Source organism: Schistocerca gregaria, unplaced genomic scaffold (genome assembly GCF_023897955.1).
Source record: "Schistocerca gregaria isolate iqSchGreg1 unplaced genomic scaffold, iqSchGreg1.2 ptg000428l, whole genome shotgun sequence".
Lineage (NCBI taxonomy): Eukaryota > Metazoa > Arthropoda > Insecta > Orthoptera > Acrididae > Schistocerca > Schistocerca gregaria.
In genome coordinates, this window is record NW_026061855.1 from 2334148 (window position 1) to 2350515 (window position 16368).

Consider the following 16368-nt stretch of genomic DNA (forward strand, 5'->3'; position numbering starts at 1 on the left):
TACGAAGCCAGAATCATCGCATTTCATCTATTACCCTATGTGAAGTATTTCTGAGTATAGATACAGAGAGCTCCTCCGTCATTTGCATTTGTTTGTTGCTAGGCTACTACAAAGCCAGAATCATCCCATTTTACATATTACCTTATGTGAGGTATTCCAGAGAGGAGCAGCAGAAAGCTCCTCCCTCACTTGCTCTGTATGTTGGTATGATTAGTACTAAGACAAAATCATTACATTTCATCGATTACCTTAAGTGAAGTATTTCTGAGGGAAGCTACAGAAAGCTCCTCCCTCATTTGCGTTTCTTTGTTGGAATGGTTACTACGCAGCCAGAATCACTGCATTTCATCCATTACCCTATGTAATGTAATTCAGAGAGACCATGCAGAAAGCTCCTCCCTCACTTGCACCTGTTTGTTGGAATGATTAATACACAGACACAAACATCACATTTCGACCATTACCTGATGTGAAGTATTTCTCAGGGAAGCTACAGATAGCTCCTTATTCCTTTGCGATTGTTTGTAGGTATGGTTACTACAATGCCAGAATCATAGCATTTCATCCATTACCTAATGTGATGTATTTCAGAAAGAAGCTGCAGAAAGGTCCTTCCTCACTTGCATCTGTTTGTTGGAATGATTAATACACAGACACAATCATCACGTTTTGTCCATTACCTGATGTGAAGTATTTCTGAGGGAAGCTGCAGAAAGCTCTTCGCTCATTGCATTTGTTTTTGTTGTTCTGATCAGTACACAGACACAATCATTACATTTCATCCATTACCTGATGTGAAGTATTTCTGAGTGAAGTTACAATAAAATCCTTCTTCAGTTGCGTTTGTTGGTTGGTATGGTTACTACAAAGCCAGAATCATCGCATTTCATTTATTACCCTTTGTGATGTATTTAAGAGAAAAGCTGCAGAAATCTCCTCCCTCACTTGCTTCTGTTTATGGTATGATTAGTACACAGACACAAACATTGCATTTCATCCATTACCTGATGTGAAATATTTCTCAGGAAAACTGCAGGAAGCACAACCCTCATTTGCGTTTCTTTGTTGGTATGGTTACTACAATGTCAGAATCATCGCATTTCATCTATTACCTAATGTGATGTATTTCAGAAAGAAGCTGCAGATAGCTCCTCCCTCACTTGCATCTGTTTTTTGGAATGATTAATACAGAGACACAATCATTACATTTCATCCATTACCTGATGTGAATTATTTCTGAGGGAACTACAGAAAGATCCTCCCTCAGATGAGTTTGTTGGCTCGTATGGTTACTACAAACCCAGAATTATCGCTTTTCATCTATTACCCCATGTGATGTTTTCAGAGAGAGACTGCAGGAATCTCCTCCCTCACTACCATCTGATTGTGGGTACCATTAGTACACAGACACAATCATTACATTTCATCCATTACCTGATGTGAAGTATTTCTGACGGAAGCTACAGAAAGATCCTCCCTCATTTGCGTTTGTTTATTGAAATGTTTACTATAAAGAAAGAATTATCGCATTTCATCTATTACCCTATGTGAAGTATTTCTGAGAATGGCTACAGAAAGCTACTCATTCATTTGCGTTTGTTTTTGGTATGGTTACTACAAAGCCAGAGTCATTGCATTTCATCTATTACCCCATGTGATGTATTTCAGAGAAAAGCTGCAGATAACACACTCCTCATTTGCATCTGTTTGTTGGAATGATTAGCACACAGCCAAAATCATTACATTTCATTTATTACATGATGTGTATTAATTATGAGGGAAGCTACAGAAAGCTCCCCCCTCATTTGTGTTTGTTTGTTTTATGGTTACTACAAACCCAGATTCAAAGCATTTCGTCCATTACCCTATGTGATGTATTTTAGAGAGGAGCTGCAGAATCCTCATCCCTCACTTGCAGCAGTTTGTTGTTATGATTAGTATACAGACACAATCATAACATTTCATCCATTACGTGATGTGAAATATTTCTGAGGGAAGCTACAGAAAGCTCCTCACTCATTTCGTTTGTTTGTTGGTATGGTTACTACAAAACCAGAATCATCGCATTTCATCTATTACCCTATGTGATGTATTTCAGAGAGAAGCTGCTGAAAGCTCCTCCCTCACTTGCATCTGTTTGTTGGAATTCTTACTACAAAACCAGATTCATTGCATTTCATTTATTACTGTTTGTGATGTATTTCAGGGAGAAGTTGCAGAAAGCTCCTCCCTCACTTGCATCTGTTTTTTGGAATGATTTATACACGGACACAATCATTACATTTCGTCCATTACTTGATGTGAAGTAATTCTGATGGAAGCTACAGAAAGCTCCCCCCTCATTTGCGTTTGTTTGTTTTATGGTTACTACAAACCCAGATTCAAAGCATTTCGTCCAGTACACTATGTGATGTATTTTAGAGAGAAGCTGCAGAATCCTCATCCCTCACTTGCACCTGTTTGTTGTTATGATTAGTATACAGACACAATCATAACATTTCATCCATTACCTGATGTGAAATATTTCTGAGGGAAGCTACAGAAAGCTCCTCCCCCATTTGCGTTTGATTGTTGGTATGTTTAACTCAAATCAGAATCATTGCATTTCATCTATTACCCTATGTGACGTATTTCAAATTAAAGCTAAAGAAAGCTCTTAGCTCACTTGCATCTGTTTGTTGGAATGATTAATACACACACACAATCATCACATTTTGTCCATTACTTGATGTGAAGTATTTCTCAGGGAAGCTACAGAAAGCTCCTCACTCCTTTGCGTTTGTTTGTAGGTATGGTTACTACAATGCCAGAATCATCGCATTTCGTCTATTACCTAATGTGATGTATTTCAGAAAGAAGCTGCAGAAAGCTTCTCCCTCACTTGCATCTGTTTGTTGGAATGATTAATACACAGACACAATCATCACATTTCGTCCATTACCTGATGTGAAGTATTTGTGAGTGAAGCTACAATAAAATCCTCCCTCATTTGCGTATGTTGGTTTTGTATGGTTACTACAAAGCCAGTATCATCGCATTTCCTCTATTACCCTATGTGATGTATTTCAGAGAAGAGCTGCAGAAAGCTCATCCCTCATTTGCTTCTGTTTATGGTACGATTACTACACAGACACAATCATTGCATTTCATCCATTAGCTGATGTGAAGTATTTCTCAGGGAAGCTGGAGAAAGCTCTTCCCACACTTGCATCTGTTTGTTGTTTAGATTAGTACACAGTCACAATCATTACATTTCATCCATTACCTGATGTGAAATATTTCTCAGGGGACCTACAGAAAGCTCCTCTCTCAGTTGCGTTAGTTTGTTGGTATGGTTACTACAAATATAGTGTCATCGCATTTCATCTATTACCCTATGTGAAATATTTCTAAATAAAGCTACAGGAAGCTCAAGTGTCATTTGCTTTAGTTTTTTGCTATGGTTATTACAAAGCCACAATCATCGCAATTCATCTATTACTTTATGTGATGTATTTCAGCATGGAGCTGCAGAAAGCTCCACCCTCACTTGCATCTGTTTGTTATAATGATTAATACACACACACACACTCATTACATAACATCCATTACCTGATGTGAAGTACTTCTGAGGGAAGCTGAAAAGAGCTCTTCCCTCACTTGCATCTGTTTATGGTATGATTAGTACACAGACACAATCATTACTTTTCATCCATTACCGGATGTGAAGTATTTATGAGGAAAGCTGCAGAAAGCTCATCCATGACCTACATCTGTTTGTTGTTATGATTAGTACACAGACACAATCACTTCATTTCATCCATTACCTGACGTGAAGTATTTCTGAGGGGGGCTACAGCAAGCTTCTCAATCACTTGCGTTTGTTTGTTGGTATTATAACTACAAAGAGAGAAACATCGCATTTCATCTATTACTCTATGTGAAGTATTCCTGACAAAAGCTACAGAAGGCTCAAGTGTCATTTGCGTTTGTTTGTTTTTGTGGTTACTACAAAACCAGAATAATCGCATTTCATCTATTAACCTTAGTGATGTATTTCAGAGAGAAGCTGCAGAAAGCTCCTCCCTCACTTGCATCTGTTTGTTGGTATTCTTACTACAAAACCAGAATCATCGCATTTCATTTATTACTCTATGTGATATATTTCAGAGAGAAGTTGTGGAAAGCTCTTCCCTCACCTGCATCTGTTCGTTGGTATTATTAGTACACGTGCACTAACATTACATTTCACTTATTATATGATGTGAAGTACTTCTGAAGGATGCTACAGAAAGCTCCTCCCTAATTTGCATTTGTTTGTTGCTATGGTTTTTACAAAGCCAGAATCATCGCATTTCATCTATTACCCTATGTGAAGTATTTCATAGAGGAGCAGCAGAAAGCTCCTCCCACACTTTCTCTGTATGTTGGTATGATTAGTACAAAGACAAAATCATTACATTTTGTACATTACCTGATGTGAAGTATTTCTGAGGGAAGCCACAGAAAGCACATCACTCATTTGCATTTGTTTGTTGGAATGGTTACTACAAAGCCAGAATCGTTGCATTTCATCCATTATCCTATGTGATGTATCTCAGAGAGTAGCTGCAGAAAGCTCGTGCCTCACTTGCTCCTTTTTTTGTTATGATTAGTACACAGACACAATCATCATATTTCATCCATTACCTGGTGTGAAATATTTCAGAGGGAGGCTACAGAAAGCACAACCCTCATTTGCGTTTCATTTGTTGGTATGGTTACTACAAAGCCAAAATCATCGCATTGCATCTATTACCTCATGTGATGAATTTCTGAGAATAGCTACAGAAAGCTCCGCCCTCATTTGCTTTAGTTTGTTGGTATGGTTATTACAAAGCCAGAATCATCGCAATTCATCTATTACTTTATGTGATGTATTTCAGAAAGGATCTGCAGAAAGCTCCTCCCTGACTTGCATCTGTTTGTTATAATGATTAATACACACACACACTCATTATATTACATCCATTACCTGATGTGAAGTATTTCTGCGGGAAGCTGCATAAAGCTCTTCCCTCACTTGCATCTGTTTGTTGTTGTTATCAGTACACAGACACAACCATAACATTTCATCCATTACCTGATGTGAAGTATTTCTGAGAGAAATGTGTTTGTTTGTCGGTATGGTTACTACAAATCCCGTATCTTCGCATTTCGTCTATTACCCTATTTGAAGTATTTCTAAAAAATGCTACAGAAAGCTTAAGTGTCATTTGCATTTTGTTTGTTGGTATGGTTACTAAAAAGCCAGAATCATCGCATTTCATCTATTACCATATGTGAAGTATTTCTGAGAATAGCTACAGAAAGCTCCACCATCATATGTGTTTGCTTGTTGGTATGGTTACTACAAAGCCAGAATCATTGCATTTTATTTATTACCCTATGTGAAGTGTTTCTAAAGAAAGTTACAGAAAGCTCAAGTGTCATTTGCTTTTAGTTTGTTCGTATGGTTACTACTATGCCAGAATCATTGCATTTTATCTATTAACCTATGTGAGGTATTTCAGAGAGGAGTAGCACAAAGCTCCTCCCTCACTTGCTCTGTATGTTGATATGATTAGTACTAAGACACAATCATTACCTTTCATCCATTACCTGATGTGAAGTATTTCTGAGGGATGCTACAGAAAGCTCCTCCCTCATTTGCGTTTGTTTGTTGGAATAGTTACTACAAAACCAGAATCATTGCATTTCATCTATTACCTAATGTGGTGTATTTCAGAAAGAAGCTGCAGAAAGCTCCTCCCACACTTGCATCTGTTTTTTGGAATGATTAATACACAGACACAATCATTACATTTCATCCATTATCTGATGTGAAGTATTTCTGAGGGAAACTACAGAAAGATCCTCCCTCAGATGCGTATGTTTGCTGGTATGGTTACTACAAAGCCAGAATTATCGCATTTTATCTATTAGCCCATGTGATGTATTTCAGAGAGAGACTGCAGAAATCTCCTCCCTCACTTCCATCTGACTGTTGGTACCATTAGTACACAGACACAATCATTACATTTCGTCCATTACCTGATGTGAAGTATTTCTGAGGGAAGCTACCGAAAGCTCCTCCCTCATTTGCGTTTGTTTGTTGGAATGGTTACTACGAAGCCAGAATCATTGCATTTCACCCATTACCCTATGTAATGTACTTCAAGGAGAACCTGCAGAAAGCTCCTCCCTCACTTGCATCTGTTTGTTGGAATCATTAATACACAGACACAATCATCACATTTCGTCCATTACCTGATGTGAAATATTTCTTGAGGAAGCTATAGAAAGCTCCTCACTCATTTGAGTTTGTTGGTTGGTATGGTTACTACAAAGCCAGAATCATTGCATTTCATCCATTACCCTATGTGTGGTATTTCAGAGATACGCGGAGAAAGCTCTTCCCTCACTTGCATCTGTTTATGGTATGATTAGTACACAGACACAATCATTTCTTTTCATCCATTACCGGATGTGGAATATTTCTGAGGGAAGCTGCAGAAAGCTCTTATCTCACTTACACTTGTTTTTTGTTATGAATAGTACACAGACACAATCACTGCATTTCATCCATTACCTGATGTGAAGTATTTCCGAGGGGGGCTACAGAAAGCTCCTCCCTCATTTGCATTTATTTTTTGGTATGGTTACTACAAAACCAGAATCATCGCATTTCGTCTATTACCATATGTGAAGTATTTCTAAAAAATGCTACAGAAAGCTTAAGTGTCATTTGCGTTTAGTTTGTTGGTATGGTTACTACAAAGCCAGAATCATCGCATTTCATCTATTACCATATGCGAAGTATTTATGAGAATAGCTACAGAAAGCTCCACCATCATATGTGTTTGCTTGTTGGTATGGTTTCTACAAAGCCAGAATCATTGCATTTCATTTATTACCCTATGTGAGGTATTTCTAAATAAGCTAAAGAAAGCTCAAGTGTCATTTGCATTTAGTTTGTTGGTATGGTTACTACAAAGCCAGAATCATCGTATTTCATCTATCATCCCATGTGATGTATTTCTGAGAATAGCTACAGAAAACTCCTACCTCATTTGCGTTACTTTCTTGATATGGTTATTACAAAGCCAGAATCCTTGCATTTCATCTATTACACTATGTGAAGTATTTCTGAGAATAGACACAAAATGCTCCTCCCTCATTTGCGTTAGTTTGTTGGGCTGGTTATTACAAAGCCAGAATCATCTGATTTCATTTTTTACCCTATGTGATGTATTTCAGATAGAAGCACCAGAAAGCTCCTCAGTCTTTTGCATCTGTTTGTTGGTATGATTAGTACACCGACACAATCATTACATTTCATCCATTACCTGATGTAAAATATTTCTGAAGGAAGCTATAAAAAGCTCCTCCCTCATTTGCGTTTGTTACTTGGTATGGTTACTACAAAGCCAGAATCATTGCATTTCATCCATTACCCTATGTGATGTATTTCAGAGAGAAGCTGCAGAAAGCTCCTGCCTCACTTGCATCTGTTCATTGGTATCCTTACTACAAAACCAGAATCATTGAATTTCATTTATTACTCTTTGTGGTGTACTTCAGGGAGAAGTTGCAGAAAGCTCTTCTCTCACTTACATGTGTTTGATGGTATTATTAGTACACATACACAAACATTAAATTTCATTTACTAGATGATGTGAAGTATTTATCAAATATGGTCTGAAAGCAGCTCCCTAATTTGCATTTGTTTGTTGGTAAGGTTACTACAAAGCCAGAATCATCCCATGTCATTTATTACCCAATGTGATGTATTTCAGAGAGAAGTAGCAGAAAGCTCCTACTTCACTTGCATCTGTTTGTTGTATGATTAGTTCACAGACACAAACATTACATTCCATTTATTACATGATGTGAAGTACTTCTGAGGGATGCTACAGAAAGCTCCTCCCTAATATGCATTTGTTTGTTGGTATGGTTACTACGAAGCCAGAATCATCGCATTTTATCAATTACCCTCTGTGAAGTATTTCTGAATATAGCTACAGAAAACTCCCCGTCATTTGCATGTGTTTATTGCTATGGCTACTACAAAGCCAGAATCATTGCATTTTATCTATTACCCTATGTGAGGTATTTCAGAGAGGAGCAGTAGAAAGCTCCTCCCTCACTTGCTCTGTATGTTGATATGATTTGTACTAAGACACAATCATTACATTTCGTCCATTACCTGATGTGAAGTATTTCTGAGGGAAGCTACAGAAAGCTCCACCCTCATTTGCGTTTGTTTGTTGGAATGGTTACTACGAAGTCAGAATCATTGCATTTCATCCATTACCCTATGTGATGTATTTCAGAGGGAAACCGCAGAAAGCTTCTCCCTCACTTGCATCTGTTTGTTGGTATGATTAGTACACAGACACGATCATTACATTTCAAAAATTACATGGTGCGAATTATTTCTCAGGGAAGCTACAGAAGCTTCCTCACTCCTTTCTGTTTGTTTGTAGGTATGGTTACTACAAAACCAGAATCATCGCATTTCATCTATTACCTAATGTGATGAATTTCAGAAAGAAGCTGCAGAATGCTCCTCCCACATTTGCATCTGTTTTTTGGAATGATTAATACACGGACACAATCATTACATTTCATCCATTACCTGATGTGAAGTATTTCTGAGGGAAACTACAGAAAGATCCTCCCTCAGATGCGTATGTTTGCTGGTATAGTTACTACAAAGCCAGAAATATCGCATTTTATCTATTGGCCCATGTGATGTATTTCAGAGAGAGACTGCAGAAATCTCCTCCCTCACTTCCATATGATTGTTGGTGCCATTAGTACACAGACACAATCATTACATTTCGTCCATTACCTAATGTGAAGTATTTCTGAGGGAAACTACAGAAAGCTCCTCCCTCATTTGCGTTTGTTTGTTGGAATGGTTACTACGAAGTCAGAATCATTGCATTTCATCCATCACCCTATGTAATGTACTTCAGAGAGAACCAGCAGAAAGCTCCTCCCTCACTTGCATCTGTTTGTTGGAATCATTAATACACAGACACAATCATCCCATTTCGTCCATTACCAGATTGAAGTATTTCTCAGGGAAGCTACAGAAAGCTCCTCACTCCTTTGCATTTGTTTGTAGGTATGGTTACTACAATGCCAGAATCATCGCATTTCATCTATTACCTAATGTGATGTCTTTCAGAAGGAAGCTGCAGAAAGCTCCTCCCTCACTTGCATCTGTTATTTGGAATGATTAATACACAGACACAGTCATTACAACTCATCCATTACCTGATGTGAGATATTTCTGAGGGAAACTGCAGAAAATCCTCCCTCAGATGCGTTTGTTGGCTGGTATCGTTACTACAAAGCCAGAATTATCTCATTTCATCTATTAGCCCATGTGATGTATTTCAGAGAGAGACTGCAGAAATCTCCTCCCTCACTTCCATCTGATTGTTGGTACCATTAGTACACAGACACAATCATTACATTTTGTCCATTACCTGATGTGAAGTATTTCTGACGGAAGCTACAGGAAGATCCTCCCTCATTTGCGTTTGTTTGTTGAAATGGTTACTATAAAGAAAGAATTATCGCATTTCATCTATCACCCTATGTGAAGTATTTCTGAGAATAGCTACAGAAAGCTACTCATTAATTTGCATTTGATTTTGGTATGGTTACTACAAAGCCAGAATCATTGCAATTCATCTATTACCCCATGTGATGTATTTCAGAGAAAAGTTGCAGAAAGCTCATCCCTCATTTGCATCTGTTTGTTGGAATGATTAGTACACAGCCAAAATAATTACATTTCATTTATTACTTGATGTGCAGTAATTCTGAGGGAAGCTACAGAAAGCTCCCCCCTCATTTTCGTTTGTTTGTATTATGGTTACTTCAAACCCAGATTCAAAGCATTTCCTCCATTACGCTATGTGATGTATTTGAGAGAGAAGCTGCAGAATCCTCATCCCTCACTTGCACCTGTTTGTTGTTATGAATAGTATACAGACACAATCATAACATTTCATCCATTACCTGATGTGAAATATTTCTGAGGGAAGCTACAGAAAGCACAACCCTCATTTGCGTTTCTTTGTTGGTATGGTTACTACAAAGCCGCAATCATCGCATTTCATCTATTACCCTATGTGATGTATTTCAGGGAAAAGCTGCAGAAAGCTCATCCCTCATTTGCATCTGTTTATGGTATGATGAGTACACAGACACAATAATTACATTTCATCCATTACCGGATGTGAAGTATTTCTCAGGGAAGCTGCAGAAAGCTCCTCCCAGACTTGCATCTGTTTGTTGTTACGATTTGTTCACAGACACAATCATTACATTTCATCCATTACCTGATGTGAAATATTTCTCAGGGGAGCTACAGAAAGCTCCTCTCAGAGTTGCGTTTGTTTGTTGGTATGGTTACTACAAATATAGTCTCATCGCATTTCATCTATTACCCTATGTAAAATATTTCTAAATAAAGCTACAGGAAGCTCAAGTGTTATTTGCGTTTGTTTGTTGGTATGGTTACTACAAAGCCAGAATCATCGCATTTCATCTATTACCCCATGAGATGTATTTCTGAGAATAGCTACAGAAAGCTACTCACTCATTTGCTTTAGTTTTTTGCTATGGTTATTACAAAGCCGGAATCATCGCAATTCATCTATTACTTTATATGATGTATTTGAGCATGGAGCTGCAGAAAGCTCCACCCTCACTTGCATCTCTTTGTTATAATGATTAATACACACACACACTCATTACATAACATACATTACCTGATGTGAAGTATTTCTGAGGGAAGCTGCAGAAAGCTCTTCCCTCACTTGCATCTATTTATGGTATGATTAGTACACAGACACAATAATTACTTTTCATCCATTACCGGATGTGAAGTATTTATGAGGGAAGCTGCAGAAAGCTCATCCCTCAGCTACATCTGTTTCTTGTTATGATTAGTACACAGACACAATCACTTCATTTCATCCATTACCTGATGTGAAGTATTTCTGAGAGAAGCTACAGATGGCTCAAGTGTCTTTTGCGTTTGTTTGTTTTTATGGTTACTACAAAACCAGAATCATCGCAATTCATTTATTACTCTATGTGATATATTTCAGAGAGAAGTTGTGGAAAGCTCTTCCCTCACTTGCATCTGTTTGTTGGTATTATTAGTACACATACACAAACATTAAATTTCATTTACTAGATGATGTGAAGTATTTCTGAGGGATGCTACAGAAAACTGCTACCTAATTTGCATTTGTTTGTTGGTATGGTTACTACAAAGCCAGAAACATCGGATTTCATCTACTACCTTATGTGAAGTATTTCTGAGACAAGCTGCAGAGCGCTTCTCCCTAACTTGCATCTGTTTGTTGGTAAGATTACTATACAGACACTATGGTTACATTTCATCCCTTACCTGATGTGAAATATTTCTGTGGGATGCTACAGAAAGCTCCACCTGCACTTGTGTTTGTTTGTTGGTATGGATACTAGAAGCCCAGAATCATCGCATTTCATCTATTACCCTATGTGATGTATTTCTGAGAGAAGCTGCAGAAAGATCCTCCCTCACTTGCATCAGTTGTTGGTATGATTAGGACACAGACACAATTATTACACTTCATCCATTACCTGATGTAAAGTATTTATGAGACAAGCTACAGAAAGCTCATCCCTCATATGCGTTTGTTTGCTAGTATGGTTACTTCAAAGCCAGAATAACCGCATTTTATCTAATACTCTATGTGAAGTTTTTGTGAGGGAAGCTGCAGATCGCTCCTCCATCACTTGTATCTGATTGTTGGTGAGATTAGTGCTCACACTCATTCAATACCTTTCATCAATTACCTAATGTGAACTATTTCTGAGGGTAGCTAGAGAAAGCTCCTCCCTCATTTGTGTTTGTTTGTTGGTATGGTTACTACAAACCCAGAATCATCCCATTTTATCTATTACCCTATGTGAAGTATCTCTGATAGAAGCTGCAGAAAGTTCCTCCCTCACTTGCATTTTTTTCGTATGATTAGTACACAAACACAATCATTACATCTCATCCATAACCTGATGTGTAGTATTTCTGAGGAAAGCTACAGCAAACTCATCCCCCAATTGAGTTTCTTTGTTGGTATGGTTACTACAAAGCCATAATCATCGAATTTCATTTTTATCCTATGTGAAGTATCTCAGAGAGAAGCTGCAGAAAGTTCCTCCCTCACTTGCATATGTTTGTTGGTATGATTAGTACACAGACACAATCATTACATTTTATCCATTACCTGATGTGAAGTATTTGTGAGGGAAACTGCAGAAAGCTCCTCCCTCATTTGCGTTTCTTTGTTGGTGTGGTTACTAGAAAGCCAGAATCATCGCATTTCATCTGTTACCTTAAGTGGAGTAATTCTGAGAGAAGCTGCTGGAAGATCCTCCCTCACTAGCATCTCTTTTTTGGTATGATTAGTACACAGGAACCATCATTACATTTCATCCATTAACTGATGTGAGGTATTTATTATAGAAGCCACTGAAAGCTCCTCCCCTATTTGCGTCTCTTTGATGGTATGGTTACTGCAAAGCCAGAATAATCGCATTTCAATCATTACCCTATGTGAAGTATTTCAGAGAGTAGCTGCAGAAAGCTTCTCCCTCACTTGCATCTGTTTGTTGGTATGGTTAGTACACAGACACAATCATTACAGTTCATCCATTCATGATGTGAAGTATTTATGAGGGAAGGTACAGAAAGCTACTCCCTCATCTGTGTCACTATGTTGGTATGGTTACTACAAAGCCACAATAATCGCATTTTGTCCACTACCCTATTTGATGTATTTCTGAGAGAAGCAGCAGAAAGCTTCTCCCTCACGTGCATCTGTTTGTTGGTATGATTAGCACACAGACACTATAATTTCACTTCATCCATTACCTGGTATGAAGCATTTCTGACGGAAGCATCGGAAAGCTCCTCCCTCATTTGCGTTTGATTGTTGGTATGGTTACTACAAAACCAGAATCATCACATTTCACCTATTACCCTATGTGAAGTATTTCAGAGTATAGCTACAGAAAGTTCCCCCATCATTTGCGTTTGTTTGTTGGCCTGGTAACTCCAAAGGCAGAATCATCGCATTTTAATTATTACCCTATGTGATATATTTCAGAGAGAACATGATGAAAGCTCCTCCCTCACTTGCATCTGTTTGTTAATTTGATTAAACAGGCACAATCATTACATTTCATCCATTTCCTGATGCGAAGGATTTCTGAGGGAAGCTACATAATGCTCCTCCCTCATTTGCATCTGTTTGTTGGTATGATTAGTACACAGACAAAATCATTACATTTCATCCATTACCTGATATGGAGTATTTCTGAGGGAGGCTACAGAAAGCTCCTCCCTCATTGGCGTGCATTTGTTGATAAGTTTACTACTAAGCCAGAATCATTGCATTTCATCTATTACCCTATTAGATGTATTTCAGAGAAAAGCTGCAGAAAGCTCTTCCCTCTCTTGCATCAGTTTGTTGGTATGATTAGTACACAGACACAATCTTTATATTTCATTCATTACCTAATGTGAAGTATTTCTGAATGAAGCTACAGATAGCTCCCCCCTCAGTTGGATTTGTTTGTTGGTATGGTTACTACAAGGCCAGAAACATCGCATTTCACCTACTACCCTATGTGAAGTATTTCTGAGACAAGCTGTAGTATGCTCCTCCCTCACTTGCATCTGTTTGTTGGTAAAATTACAACACAGACACTATGGTTACATTTCATCCCTTACCTGATCTGAAATATTTCTGTGGGATGCTACAGAAAACTCCACCCGTTCTTGCGTTTGTTTGTTGGTACGGTTACTACAAGCCCAGAATCATCGCATTTCATCTATTACCCTATGTGAAGTATTTCTGAGTGAAGCTGCAGGAAGCTCTTCCCTCACTTGCATCTGTTTGTTGGTATGATTAGTACACAGACACAATCATTACATTTCATCCATTACCTGTTGTGAAGTATATCTGAGGGAGGCTACAGAAAGCTCAACCCTCATTTGTGTTTGTTTGTTTGTATGGTTACTACAAAGCCAGACCCTCGCATTTAATCTCTTACCCTATGTGAACTGTTACTGAGAGAAGCTGCAGGACGCTCCGCCCACTCCCCCCTCGTCTACGTCTCTTTGTTGGTATGGTTACTACAAAGCGAAAATAATCTCATTTCATCCATTAGCATATGTGAAGTATTTCAGAGTGAAGATGCTGAAAGCTCCTCCCTCACTTGCATCTCTTTGTTGGTTTGATTAAACAGACACAATCATTACATTCATCCATTTCCTGATGTGAAGTAGTTCTGAGGGACGCTACAGAAAGCTCCTCCCTCACTTGCATCTGTTAGTTGGTATGATTAGTACACAGACACAATCATTACATTTCACCCATTACATGATATGGAGTATTTCTGAGGGAAGCTACAGAAAGCACCCCCACATTTGCATGCATTTGTTGGTAAGTTTACTACTAAGCCAGAATCATTGCATTTCATCTATTTCCCTATTTGATGTATTTCAGAGAAAAGCTGCAGAAAGCTCATCCCTCACTTGCATCTGTTTGTTGGTATGATTAGTACACAGACACTATGGTTACATTTCATCCCTTACCTGATGTGAAATATTTCTGTGGGATGCTACAGAAAGCTCCTCCCGTACTTGTGTTTGTTTGTTAGTATGGTTACTACAATGCCAGAATCATCGCATTTTGTCTATTACCTAATGTGATGTATTTCAGAAAGAAGCTGCAGAAAGCTCCTCCCTCACTTGCATCTTTTATTGGTATGATTAGTACACAGACACAATCATTACATCTCATCCATTACCTGATGTGAAGTATTTCTGAGGGAAGCTACAGAAAACTCATCCCCCATTTGAGTTTCTTTTTTTGTGTATGGTTACTAGAAAGCCAGAATCATTGCATATCATCCGTTACCTTAAGTGAAGTATTTCTGAGAGAAGTTGTTGGAAGATCCTCCATAACTTGCATCTCTTTTTTGGTTTGATTGTTACACAGAAAAGATCATTACATTTCATCCATTAACTGATGTGTTATAGAAGCCACTGAAAGCTCCTCTCTTATTTGCGTCTCTTTGTTGGTATGGTTACTGCAAAGCCAGAATAATCGCATTTCATTCATTACCCTATGTGAAGTATTTCAGAGAGTAGCTTCAGAAAGCTCCTCCCTCACTTGCATCTGTATGTTGGTATGATTAGTACACAGACACAATCACGACTTTTCATCTTTTACCTGATGTCAAGTATTTATGAGAGAAGCCCCAGAAAGCTACTCCCTCATTTGTGTTACTATGTTGGTATGGTTACTACAAAGCCACAAGAATCGCATTTTGTCCACTACCCTATTTGATGTAATTCTGAGAGAAGCTGCAGAAAGCTTCTCCCTCACTTGCATCTGTTTGTTGGTATGATTAGTACACAGACACTATCATTACACTTCATCCATTACCTGGTGTGAAGTATTTCTGATGGAAGCTTCAGAAAGCTCCTCCCTCATTTGCGTTTGATTGTTGGTATGGTTACTACAATGCCAGAATCATCGCATTTCACCTATTGCCCTATGTGAAGTATTTCTGAGTATAGCTACAGAAAGCTCCTCCCTGATTTTAATTAGTTTGTTGGTATGGTTATTACAAAGCCAAAATCATTGGATTTCATTTTTTACCCTATGTGGTGTATTTCAGATAGAAGCTACAGAAAGCTCCTCCCTCACTTCCATCTGTTTGTTGGTATGATTAGTAGACGGTGACAATCATTATATTTAATCCATCACCTGATGTGAAGGATTTCTGAGGGAAGCTGCTGAAAGCTGCTCCCTCACTTGCGTCTCTTTGTTGGTATGGTTAGTACAAAGCCAGTATCTTATCGTTACATCCATTACCCTATGGATGTGTTTCAGAGAGAAGCTGCAGAAAGCTCCTCCCACACTTGCATCTGTTTGTTGCTATGATTAGTACACAGACACAATCATTTCATTTCATCCATTACCTGATGTGAAGTTTTTATGGGAGAAGCCACAGAAAGCTCCTCCCTCACTTGCGTCTCTTTGTTGGTATGGTTAGTACAAAGCCAGAATATTCGCATTTCTTCTATTACCCTATTTGAAGTATTTCTGAGAGATGTTGCAGAAAGCTCCTCCCTCACTTGTATCTGTTTGTTGGTATGATTAGTACACAGACCCAATCATGACATTTCATCATTTACCTGATGTGAAGTATTTATGAGAGGAGCCACAGAAGGCTCCTCCCTCATTTGCGTCTAATTGTTGATATGATTACTACACAGAC